Below are 14,377 nucleotides of genomic sequence, written 5' to 3'. Positions count from 1 at the left end.
TTGGAAGAGGTAAGGCTTAGATTTCCTAAAAAAGTCATACCTGTTTGTAGGCGACCGGAACAGCACTGGGTGTTAGTCAGGTGGGGTCAGACCCAACTTGGATTCTGGAACCTTGGTACTTGGGTCTGGCTTGGAAAGAATTCAGAGCAAGACCCAAACTATAAGAAAACATTTATTTCATTAATCACAGAGGTAGAATAAGTAATTCCTAGAAGAAATGGGTTTAGGAAACAAGTTATAGAGGCAAAGAAAGGCCCCTTGGAGCTTAGGAGTGAGGAAGCTAATGGTAACAAGCCTAGGGATGGAGGGGGAGGGGGAGAGGAAAGAGAGAGGAAGAGGGAAAGGTGAGGGCTGCTCCAGGGAGGGAAAATGCTGGTCCTCTGTCCTAAGGGTTTTAAGGGAGGAGATTTTAGGGGTGGCCCCAGGGGGAGACCTTAATAGAATACTCAGCAGTTCTCCAGGGGTGTCCTTTCAGGAGTGTGGTCTCCACCATTGATTGGTCAGTGCTAGGGTGGGGTCATTATCCAATGCAGCTGGTCCGGAGGTGAGCTGTGGCTGGTTTTGTTGCTCTTCTGGGCCTGGAGGTGAAATATAACTAAGGCCTAGATATTAACTCTAGGGAGGAAAGGTCAGGGGGTCCAAACCACATGCTCAGTGACATGCTGGGGGAAGAAAGGTCACCCTAGGGACCGGGTCCCACCCTACAATTGTCCTTTGCTAGGTATCCAGGGTTTTCCATCCTGGTGACCTTCTGCACCTAGCTCACCATCCTTTCTCTGCTCATGTCTGTGTAACTGCCTATCACACCTGGATGGGTAGATTATATGAGAATCTTCTAGGTATAACCTGAGTTTTTCCAGGCATTGCTAATATTGTGGACAAAGATAAGAGCTCCTTAACAGAGATAACCTGAATTTCTTAGCTCCACAACCTAAGGCCAGGCCTCCTTCCTTAAGTATTTCTGTAAATCCTCAGAGAGTTGATATCGTTCACTCCTGATTTCCATCTGAGATCCCTTCTCCAGGGTAGAACAAAGTCACATCATCGTCCCTGCTGCTGGGCCCTCAGAACAAAAACTACAGGGGTGTGGCACTCCAAGAGCTGCCTGCCCCTAAGCGGTCACAGTGGCACTCCCTGGAGTCCTCCTGAGCCCCAGTCACACTGGTGAGTGAGTGTGCAATGGACTCTTTTCCCCACTCTGTGGCAACTTGTTTGAACTAAGTACCAACACCACACTGGGAAAGCAGCTCCTTCAGCACTGTCTGCGCCCTCTTCACTGGGCCAGGAGCGCAACATAAAAGAGATTAGTCAAAGGACTTATATGCATATAAGTGTAACCCATCCACACAGACAATAGTGCGGTGAAGCTTGGAGGGGGCCAATGGGGGAAAAAAGGGAACATCTGCAATACTTCCAACAATAAAGGTAAGTTAAAAAATAATAAAAATGGTAAGGAGTCAACAGGTTTTAATGGGAGGACTTTAGTTAACATTTGCCTTTCAATAACATCTCCATCTGTTAAAGAAGAAAAACAAAATAAAAAGAAAGAAAACAGCAAGAGCAGGAGCAACAAAGGAATGTGGACAGGACCTGCACTGCCAGGGCCCCTCCGGGAAAGCTAGGGCCGGCAGGATTTCCCCGTGCTCCTGCCGAAGCAGTGGGCAGGCCAGAAGATCCCGACTGCGCTTCAGAGAGGAAGCTCAAGCTGCAGCTGGGATGGCAGGGCTAAGCATCACGACTTGGGACACATTTTGATAAGAAGAATATTAGTAATGAGATAAATATTTAGAGGACTATGGTACATCAGCAGTTCGGTCACAGTCTGGATAGGACCAGCAATGCGGGAAAGGGTGCGCTGGAGTCCCACTTAGTGGTGGCCCTGTACTGCGGGGGCTCATCACGGAGCCTGAGTAACACAGAGGGAGCCAGAACTGCAGGTCTCTGAAGTGTCATGCTTCCAGGCACCCTTTCCTGGTCACTGGACCACTTATTACCCAGATATAAACGAATGCTTTCCCCACCCTTCCTCCATTAACCTCTGGAATTCTCACCTCAACCCAAGGAAGGTTTCTGGGTATAATTTTTTCTCAGGTCTAGAACTGAATAAAAGAGTCTTTTCACATGTCTCTCATTGCCCTGTGTTGAAAGGTTTGCATCAGGTGCAGCTCTGTGGCCTGAATTACATTTCGCTCCTACCCAGAACTTCTTGATTCCCTGAAATTCATACCTGTTCTCGTGTTTAACACCTGCAATCCTCAAAGCACTGTCTCTAGCCCCTCATTCAGTGATTTCGAGTACTCCACCTCCAAGGGGTCAATGTACTCCAGGAACTTTCTGAGGTTACTGCTAAATATCCAGGGCTTAATTCTTCAGACTAGGGTGGGAAAGTTGAGGACTGAGGAGAGTTGAATATGAATGAGTGGAATCACCACAAACTCGCTGTTTGAAAACAGCATACAAGTAGCAGAGGAAATATTTTTTATTGGTGCAGATATTATGTGTCTCAATTGAAGACGAGACAATTGCTGAAGGTTATAAAGACTTTTAATCTGATACCCAGACTACTAAATACTCTTCAAGAGTGGCCTATTAAACATAGTTTTCTTGCAAGTTCTATTCCTCTCTCAAGAGGTTCAACTCCAGCCCAGCATTAGAAGTTTCTTAAGTGGTATTTGGACAATAGAATTGGAGGTTAAACTCTGATATGAGGTTGTGAGGGCTTCCCGGAGGCTGTGGCATCCAAGGTAAGTAAGGAAGCTGAGAGTCATTGTAATTGTCCAAGACAAGAAAGAGAGGAAGGAAATTCTAGGCATTCTTCAAATAAATGCACAAGACAAAGGCATGAAAGTAAAGGGACAAGATGCCCTAGCTGGTTTGCTCAGTGGTTAGAGCATCAGCCCACAGGCTGAAGGGTGCTGCATTTGATTCCAGCCAAGGGCATGCACGTGGGTGCCAGGCTTGATCCCTGGCCCCAGTCAGGGCTAGTGTGGGAGACAACCAATTGATGTGTCTCTCTCATGGCGATGTCTCTCTCTCACTTTCTCTCTCCTTCTTCCACTCACTCTGAAAAATCAATGGAAAAAATATATCCTTTGGCGAAGATTAAAAAAAATATAAGTAAAGGGACAAGAGAAAGGTGATAGTGTTCAAAGTTGTTAAAAAGGCAGGCAGGTAGGTTAAGAGATTTGCTTAAAGATGTTAACTGCAGCCAGGTAAAGAGAAATCAAAAGATGAAAATTAAAAAATTTTTTTGGCCAAGTTACTTGCACACCTGGCTTTAAAATAAGAATCTGACCAATTGCTTTATTAAATTTACAGGAGTCGTTGTTTGGGTTTGTATTAGCAGAATCCAAAATCTTTTGGACAGTTGTGATTCTGTTGTAGTTGAACTTGGGCTAATTAAAACCAATAGCCTCCAGCAAATTCATTAATCCTGATCCGGTTTATAGATCTGCTGGGAAGAATGATCATTTATTATCTTAAGACCCTGTGCCTTCTGAAACTATTATTATGTAAAAATATGGAGAGAGAGTGCCCATTGGCAGAACTGTTAATCTTTTCAATTCACACTTGCTATACTTGTAAAACCCAAGCACATTATCCCTCATTGAAAGGCAGTAATGACAAGTTGGTTTAAACCAAGGAGACCTCTGTATAAATTAACAGATGTTTTAGTTGAAAATAAAACGTAAACATGACCTTAATTAATGAATTTGCTAATAGTTGTTCCCAGAATGAGATAATTTGCCAAATTCTAATGTAAGCACACTTAGTAGAATAAATGGAGGCTTTAAAGTTAGACTCAGACTGAAAACCCAACTTGGACCTTGTGATCTTCATGGTCTTTAGTAAATCATCAAGCCACTCAAAAGTATGAATCATAGTCCCACATAAAGTGCAGTGGGCTAGTATTTGGTATCTAACAGATGCTCAATGAAAATATGCCCTTATGCTAAGTGCATTCTCTTTCATTGAGGAATGTGTGTGATGTATGTGTGTTTTCAATGCTTGTCATACTCACTTGCTTGAATTTGTGAAAAGAGTCATGGAAGAAGTGTTATGTTTATCAATTTATTGGCTAATTCTCATGTGTTGATCATGAGCCAATGCTGGCCATGCTATCTGACTACTACCAGAAAGGTCTTTAAATCTAAAATCAAATTAAAATTATTTGGGGCACACAACTTGCAACTTTTGAATGAACTATATTTAATAAATTTATCTAATGAGATTCCTCATTTAGTTATTTTGGTATAGGCTTTGTGAACATTTATTTCATAGGCATCCCAGGAGTCCCATTGCTAAGCTTTATTGAGGCTTCTTTGTAGATCAGCTGGACTTTTGTTATCACCTAATTAAATTATATATATATCTACATCGATCTATCTATCATCTATCTATCTATCTATCATCTATCTATCTATCTATCTATCTATCTATCATCTATCATCTATCTATCTATATATCTATCTATCTATCTATCTATATCTATCATCTATCTATCTATCATCTATCTATCTATCATCTATCTATCTATCTATGTATCTATCTATGTATCTATCTATCATCTATCTATCTATCTATCTATCTATCTATCTATCATCTATCTATCTATCTATCTATCATCTATCTATCTATCTATCTATCTATCTATCTATCTATCTATCATCTATCTATCTATATCATCTATCTATCATCTATCTATATATCATCTATCATCTCCCAGGCTAATAGTATTGTAGTCATATAACATAGCTCAGAACTCTGAAACTATTATTATCATCATCTTCATCAACATCCCTAGATTTGTGAAGAAAATGTCAGACCTAATGGATACTTCCTCCTCTCACATGACTTTGCTTTCTCCTAAAATTATTCAGGAAGATTTCAGTCTTAGGCCCTAATTGTATTCTAAGGTTTCACGGAAATAGAATTTCATTCATAGCTGCTGTCAGCATCTTCTAAACCTTGTAGATATCATATGAGGAATGGTCATCATTAGTATTGCTTGCCAACATGTTTGCTTTTCCTTCCAGGATAGGATTCATTTTGTCTATTCCTTGAAGTTAATTGTATTCATGTCACCTATTTATACAATGAAATGTGTGAAATGCATCATGTCAAGACAACAGCACTTAAGTGACAATATATGACTTGCCATGTTCTCTTCTTCCTGCCCTGGTGATCATTTAGATGTCAGAGTATACCATACCATACATGTCTGATAAATAACTTGAGTAAGATGTGAGATTGTTGTTTTAAGCTATTAAAATGTGGAGACTATGTGTTACTACATCATAACCTGACCTATCCCTACTAAAACATGGATGATTGGCTGAAGGTTATGCTAGCAGTTTCATGACTGACATGCTTTGAGACCATTAGAAAACTATGCACAGATACCATATACTCTTTTTATGGCAGGAAATACTTGCTTCTTTTAAAATGTGTTCTAGTATTATGTTATTGACTAAGCTAACAGTATCATCCAATAGCAAACAGGTACTTCCTCAACATAGTACTTTTCTAAAGTGAGTTGAAATTTATTTTATGACATTCCCAGTTGGAATGAAAATCTAGTGAATGATTTTTTATTTTTTGCTGACTTTTAAAATACCTACCACCTAGGAGATAGCCTAGCACAGAATAATTAATAAACATTTAATTAATTCAAGTGTGTCATATTTATTATAAAGTATTGATCATAGTTTGGCAGTGTCCTATGATACCCTATAAGTGGAATTTATTGGACTCAGTGCCATAAATATTATTAATTCTTCTAAATATCTAATATCACCTTTGATATATTTTGGAACACATATCTGTTCTTCCTTTTCTTATTGGCTAACAGAAAGATTCAATCCATTTTGAAATCCTCTTCTAACAACTGATGCACATACTATGTGATTTAAGCATAAATCAAATTTATGTTCCTTTATTAAATGAACATTTTTCTCTTTGCTCAATTTTTCTTATCTATTTGACTTTAATTTTATTGTTTTATTGTATTATTTTTAATATGTTTTAAATATATACCACATATATATCTACATTTTTATACACAAATTTTATATACATTTATATTACATGTATTTTTTAAAATACTTTTTTACTGATTACAGAAAAAGTAAGGGAGAGGGAGAGAGAGAGAGACATCAATGATGAGAGTCATTGATCGGCTGCCTCCTGCACACTCCCTGCTGGGGGTCGAGCGGAAAACCAGGCATGTGCCCTGACTGGGAATCGAACTGGGATCTCCTGGATTATAGATGGATGCTCAAGCACTGAGCGATGCCAGCTGGGCTATATTACGCATATTTTAATAGATTCCTTAATAAATATATTATCTTTTTTTTATATAATCACCATTACTTTACTGTAATTTAAAGCTTTATTTAAATATTTTAAAACATATAAAAACCTATGAAGTTCAGTTGTGGCAGTGTTAGGTTTGTTAGACCATATCGTCTGACTGTAAGGCTTTAAGCAACAAGGGCAATTTAGTTTTAGTGAAATTGCTCACTACTTCAAGACACCTAATTAGAAATTAGAATACCTAGGTGGTTGTTAGTTTTTTTAAAAAAATTATCTCCAGCTCTATTTTAGCATATTTTAATCTGAATTATATTTCTCTGTTAAATATGATTACTGAGCAATGACAGAACTCATGACCATTCATTGCTCATTCATTACTAGTTTTCATTTATAGGTGAAATGAATATTTTTTCTCAATTATATTTTTAATCATTCCCAATCATCCTTTTTTATATAAGAGATATTAAGCCTTGAGAAAATTTCTGCAGAGTAATAAAACCTGTTACATTAGATTAATTTACATGGGCTGCTCAACTATTATTAATTTAGACAGACTTTCATTTTTCCTTTTTTGATTACACAGAACTTTGATTTATAGTACATGGAACAACCAAATTGCACTTTTGAAATTTATAATTCTGGATTTTTTCATACATTATTGGCCTTGAACTCAGCTATTTTGTCCTTTAAATTATAAAATATATGCCCCTTTTAGATAAAAGCTATATATTGTCTAGCATAGCAATACTATTAGTTAAATGTTTGTCTGAGATTAATGGATCATTTTGAATGTCATTAATGTAGTATAGAGTCGCCATAGAACATAGCAGATCATAAAAAACTTTTTCTTTACTAGCTTCATTGTATTATATTTACCATTAATTATTTTTGTTTCTTATGTTTCTTGAATTTGAGTAGGAAAAAGCTCTTGTTTCAAGGCTAAAAAGAAAAGATATTGATAAGGTCACTGCTCCGTTCCATTCTGATAGGTGAAAAGAATATTAGTGAAAATAGTTGGTTGTGTATCCTTAAGAATTTAAGATGTTTAGAATTATCCCTCAGGCTGACCTGGGCCTCACATTAGCCATAAGAAGAGGAATTGTTAGCAAGTCCACTGTACACCTAAGTGTGAGTACTGCTAGGAAGAGTGTAGACTTTTAGTTTACATCACCCTAGTAATGAGTAAACACTCAGTTTACTCAAGATGCAGGGAGAACCTGCTCGGTAAAAGGGCCTGAACTGAAAGAACACATGGGGAAATGGGGGGACAATGGCAGGTAGAATACTAGTCACTCTATCTCCCAGGTAGACATGTTGTCTAGAGTTGGAAGATAGAAACGTTCTGGGTTTACTCAACTAGAAGAACATTTCTTTTTCTTTTCTTGGAGCATCTGACACACAGAGAGAGACAGAGAGAGAGATAGGGGGAGAAAGGAAGGAAGGAAGGAAGGGAGGAAGGAAGGAAGGAAGGAAGGAAGGAAGGAAGGAAGGAAGGAAGGGAGGGAGGGAGGGAGGGAGGGAGGGAGGGAGGGAGGAAGGAAGGAAGGGAAGAGAGAGAAAGTCTTTTCAAAATTTTGGTGATGGGGGACTGATAGTCCAGCAGAGATCACATATATTTGGCTCCTATAACCCCGTCAGGGTAATACCTACATTTCTTAGTTAGCATATGGAAAGGACTTGTCAGTGACATCCCTAAATTTGTGCAGCCAATACATACTAAGTACCTACCTTGTGGAGCCACTGTCTAGTCCTGGGATAGTATAGAGAACTATAGAGATGCAGACTCTGTTTCATGAAATTAGCATTCATTGGACTGGGACAGAAATGGAAGGTATTCAGCAATTTATTAGTCATACAATTAAATAAATATAATTGTGAAAAGTGCTACAAAGGAAAAGTACAAGACGCTATAATAACTAACAAGTGAGGAAACCTAACCTAATATGAAGGGTGGCAGAGACTTCTTTGAGTCATAGGTAAAGCACAGATAGGATTGTAGAGAAATAACCTGAGTCAGCAAAGAATCTGAAAAGTTCCAGGAACAGTATGTAGCAGAGCTTCTGTGGGCGCTACTTCAGTCGAAGGCAAGGGGGAGAAAAGTACAAGTCACTAGTGAACCTGGCAGAGCCCAGATCCTATGAGATTTTAGAGGTCCTGTGATAGATGCTGATTTTACCTTGATGGTGGAAACCCAACATCTGTGGAGACATTAGAACCCGTTCAGCATGATGAACGGCAGGCAGGGCATAAAGGGCTGCTGGCTTCTACTCCTTCACCTTTGATGTAGAGATTACAAGTACTCTGAGGCTCCTTTATGAATGGAAATCACCCAAGGTCAAAAGTACAAACAGGTCTTAATTTAAGAGACTCTGTAATCCACCACTAGAGCTCATCCTTATCAGCATAAACATTAGTCTGAGTTCTATGTTTAAATATTCAATTTTGGAACAATATATACAAACTAGGGGAAAGTGCTTTGGAAATATCAGCAGGCGATGTCCTGTGTTGCAAGTTTCTCTGTTTCTTTGTAGTGTCAATAAAGCGGCCTAGCTTGTGAAGCTTCCCAGTGCGTCTTGCTATTGCTCTGATGTGGAAGAGCATAATAGTCACAAGTACAAAAGGCTCTTTTACATTAAATTACACAGAATAAATTTTCCCGCTCAGAAGATGATAGCAGCCGATTTTTTTCAATTTAGTCCCAGAGGATTCTAATATTAAATCTGAAGCTACCACAGAGTGATGCAACTTTGAAGATTACAGTGATAATCATGGGGCTTCTAGGGAACTAAATTAATGTTTATGGCTTTTCCTTTCCTGCTCTCATTGTTGCTGCTGCTCCTGCCGACGCCTGGCTTGGTATGCATGGCTTTCTCTAATAGGGGTGGCTTTGGAGGTGGGCTTTCAGAACAGAAATAGACTAATGTACATGCAAATCAATACAATTCCACAGTCTTTTATTTCTATAGGATTGACAGTGATGGTAAATAGATGACTTACTTTTATATTTGTTTTTTTTTTTGCCCTGAGTGTTAGTTTTGCTACCGAGCATACTTCTTTTTACAACTTTCTTGAATTTGAACTGATACTAGTCATGGGTTCTTAGGGTTTTTTTTAAGATGACTTTTTACTTCCTTAATTGATACACATATTTTGCACAATATTAAATTACATTATTATTCTCACTGTTTATTATTTTTCTGTCAAGTAAAATCCTATATTTCTTGTTTTATTCTTCTTTCTTTAGAAGCAAATTCATTGACTTCACATAACTTTAATATATACCAGATCCTCATATCTATCATATTTTATAAACTATTTTTAAAGATACTACTCTGAATTCTTTTTCTGTCAAGTTAAATTCTATATATTTTATTTTACTCTTCTTTCTTTAGAAAGAAATTAATGATTTCACATAGCTATACTATATACCAGATTCTCATATCATCATATTTTATAAGCTATTTTTAAAGGTACTATTCTAAATTTTCAGTAAGAAACTTTTTTGTAATGGCACCACAGTTTTCCACCAAATACATATAACTTAATTTATTTAATTACCCAATGTAGATTGATTCCAATTTTTCACTTGTAAGCAATATTCACCAAACACCATTTCACAGAGTGATAAGTACTGTAGGGTGACTGGCCTCAGAATATCAAGTTGCCACACCATGTAAGCAGGAGAGAGGGCTCCCTCTTCCTCAGCAGAAATATCTGAAGGAAACTCAGTTTCCTACAGGACCAAGTTGTGCCTTCCCCTCAGGAGCTTGAATCTGAATTTTCATAAGTATCTAGAATGCTAACTTAAGAATCCTCAGAAAATTCTAGCAGCTAGAATTGACATGTAGATTGCCTGATACCTAAGTTTCCCCTCTTTATCCTTGCCAAACTGTATCATTTATTTAAACTACAAACAGCTAAAATGTCAGAGGGCCTTGTTCCTCCTTGGGGACACTATCCCATTGACCCATGCAAGGCTCTTCCCGGGACGATGATGTTACAATGAATTGTGAGTCTTCTCTTCCTTGGCTGTCGGGCTTCCTTAACAAAGCCTGTCTCTTAGTTTGTACTGCACGGCATTGTGGTATTTGCCTTCTTTACCTCACTACAACCCTGGGACATAAATGTCTGCAACCATTTCTGATTATTCCCTTAAACAATTAAAGTAAGTAACAAACATTCACATCGTTTTAGAATACTTGAAATGCCAGGAAATATGCTTAGCATCCATGTGCATTATTTTATTCAATTAATTGACTTGATGGAGGTTTAATAACCCCATTTAACAGATGAGAAGACTGAAAATTTAAGAAACTAAGTATGTTGCCTGGGGTCACACAGGTCATTTAGGTACAGCTGGCAGTGAGCTGGGCTCTGAAAGGATACACACACTCTTTTCTGAAACTGCAGGAAAGGGGTGATAAAGATCACACTGAATGGGGTAGGGCGGAGGTGTGCTGGGACTAAGGAAGTGCAACAGAGGAAAAATGGGAAGATCTGCGCAAATGTTAGAGTTTTAAGATTTTGAACTAGACAAGTCCATTTTGTCCACTTCAGATCTCCTTCCAGTACATTTTGTTCACTTCAAATCACCTTGAAAAGTCCATTTCAAATCCATCTTGGACTTGAAAACTGATAGCTGAAGAGGAGATGAGATAAAGCTTATTTCCATAAAACAGGAGGAGAAGCTTTGTAACTGGAGCATTGTTTGAGTTGTTCAAAAGCGCATCTTAGTTTCAGAACAAAGGCTTATAGCAGAAAATATAACTATTCTTATTTACCAATATATTCAAGAACTGAATCAGCTAAGATACTGATACATGAGAGTTGTGAACATGAATATAAGGTAAGTTGGTTGCTATGAAATTCAAAATAGGAAGCACTGGGCATCTCGGTGCAAAAATAATGACCTGGAATTGGCAAAAAGGAGCCAAGGGAATAGTCCCATTTCACGAGGGCCATGATATACAGGGAGGGTGGAAGAATTTAAGGACTACCTAAAAGACAGAAACTGTGAATGAGAGCCAGGATTCAGTTATGTCAGAGGCAAACTTTCTGAGGAAAGACTGAAGTTGTATATGCTCTTAACAATATGATGGGAAGAGTCAGTATTCTGATCAGGAGTAGAAGGGAAACTCAGAGGGAAGGAGTGCAAAGGCCCATGGAGTACATTGAGAGGACAGGAAATACCTTGATACTAAACCCAAAGAGGACAATTGTGAATGAAATTCATAGGTTCTGTACAGCTGAGAGTTCTTGCTTAATTTTCCAATATTTCATTAAAACACATTTATAAAGTCACTATTAAACTAGGTTCTGCAATCAATAAAATCTTCTAAATAAAAATTGACAACATCACAGGTAACTTTTCGATCCTGGATCAAAATATAATCTTCTTGTCTATGATACATTGACAAGGTGCCAAAGATTATAATCAACCAAATCAGTGTTTATTAAAATGGATGAGTTTTTTCCATTTTCATTCAAAATTATGTTAATGAAAAGAAAAGGTATCTATTTCCATGCTACATGACTTATATTTTAGATTACATATTTTTCATACCTAGAAAAGTATTTTTCTTTTCTTCTACATCTCAAGAAGTTACAGTACCTATTGTAATCAGCTACATATCTGATGTATTAATTTTGCTTGGTTTTGGTTTAATATCTGAATTGACTATAAGCTGTGGAGAATTAATATGGCTGAGCAACAGAAAGTATCTGAAATGATGTTTTGGAAGGACCATGTGTATCTTTGTTTCATGGGTTTATTGAATCCTATGACAACATTCTTCTTTGAGGTTCATTTTGACCAAAAGTGAGGAGCCTATAGAGGAACATCCAATAAAACAAACAAAAGACAATATTGTAAAAAAAAAAATTCCAGTTCAAAAGGTAGCATGATTGTGCTTTGACTGTTAACAGACTAATACAAGGAGTGATGACCTTATGGAGTTTGTTGGTGATGAGGTTATAAAATGTGACAAAAAGAGATTGCAGTTTTTATTGTTCCATTGATTTCATCTTCTCCCTTTTCGATATGAAGTTGGCTAAAGACTTTATTTTGTTACTCACTGAGTCTAAGGAGTGTCCAGAGAGAATGATGTTACCTTCTAATAGGTGCTGTGTTTAGAGCTGGTCAAGCAAGTGTACATCAAGTAAGAACTAAGCTGAAACTTGCATCTTGCAATAAGTCTGGGTGAGTGAATTATAATAACCAATTCATTAGATGATATAGAAACATCAAGAGCAGATGGGCTTTCAGAAAACAAAGATCCTATTTTAAGGGAAATGTCTTGACTATTTAGAGAGGAAAGGCAAATATAGAACACTGTTAGTGTCATGGAAGTGATGTCGTTTTGCAGTTTTTTACATATTTCCATTCTATTACATCTGTTCAGGTTTTCTGGTCTTAATTTGTGCTCAATTCATGATACAGACTCAGTATAACAAACACTAAGATATAAAGCAAACTAGGGATTATTTCAGGCTTAATTTTGTACTTCCACAAATGTTCTACCAAATGACTGATATTTTGCTTGATCGGTGTGACATTTGAGCTTCAGGAGTCCACTGTTTAGGAAAGAATCTAAATTTCCAAATATATATATATATATATATATATATATATATATATATATATATTTTTTTTTTTTTTCATCCTCACCTGAGGATATTTTTTCCATTGCTTTTCAGGGAGACTGGAAGGGAGAGAGAGAGAGAGAGAGAGAGAGAGAGAGAGAGAAACGTCCACATGAGAGAGACACATCGATGGGTTGCCTTCCTGCATGCGCCCAGACCAGGGCCCGGTTGAGCCTGCAACCGAGGTACTTGCCCTTGGCTGGAATCAAACCTGAGACCCTTCAGTCCACAGACCGGATGCTCCAAACACTGAGCCAAACCAGCTAGGGCTCCAAATATTTTTCTAATTGCTAACTTGCAATGAACCAGTAAGACTAATTTGTGTAAAATTTTAGAAATTGAATTCAAGTACAACGTCTGTATAAAGGATTCTAATATACTCTCCTGGGGTGAAATTACTGAGAAAATATTACTACTGTTTAATCTTGAGCAAGATACTTAATTTTTCTGACTGTTTGCTTACATGTAAAATGAGCAGAATAGACTGGCTTTCCCAATCAAATAGTGTTTCTGTGATACGTGATGTACTGATGAGATAAATTCTTTCTTCAAAAATATCAGAATCACTCTAAATAGATGATGTCAGGTTAAATACAAAGGGAAATGTGATCCACCAGCCTTATGTTCAGCTTCTGACAAAATAAGGCAAATGGCAAAGCCAGTAAAGAATTGAGGACAATGCTTTAAAAACAAATATGCATAGAGAATATATATATACACACACACCTATATATTCCATATATTCATATATATAATTCTATACACACACATATATATAATTAGCCACATTATGTGGAGCAGAGAAATGAGCTTCATCAAGTTTACTTAATGTATTCAAGGCTACTAGAGTATTAAGATGGAAGGTCCAACTCTCGTATCTGATTTTTAAAATAAATGCATTTCCCATTATTCTTTGTGGTCTGTCCTTTCATAACAGTACAGACTGCAAATTGTTTAAATGATAAAGGAGATAGGTTTTGTTATTAGAAACTTCACAGAAAATTGATTTACCTTTTCAAGGTGTTGTCTAGACATGGCTTGTAATGCATTGTATTGATTTGCACATGCCATTTTTTTTTTCTTAAAAAATAAATTGTAGAATTTAAAATATTCCATTTGGAAGTGACTCAGACAATATCTTTCCCAAAATATTTCATTTATAAGTTTACAAAATACACTTTAACTGAGAGCTTAAAGCAACAGTTTTAAGGTCACATGGCTAGTCATGAAAATTATACTGTAAAGCAGGACATAACCCATAATTCTAACTTGAAGCTGAAAATTCAGAACTTGAAAAGCTTAAGCAGAAAAAGATAGCCATGAGCTTTTTATTATAGAAAGTTTTAACAACATTATTACAAATCTTCATGGCCATATTCATTAAAATGTGACCTCTCTGTCCATTACATTTGTTGTCCTA

Source organism: Miniopterus schreibersii (assembly GCF_964146895.1).
Source record: "Miniopterus schreibersii genome assembly, chromosome: 11".
Classification (NCBI taxonomy): domain Eukaryota; kingdom Metazoa; phylum Chordata; class Mammalia; order Chiroptera; family Miniopteridae; genus Miniopterus; species Miniopterus schreibersii.
This window is presented reverse-complemented; position numbering follows the sequence as displayed.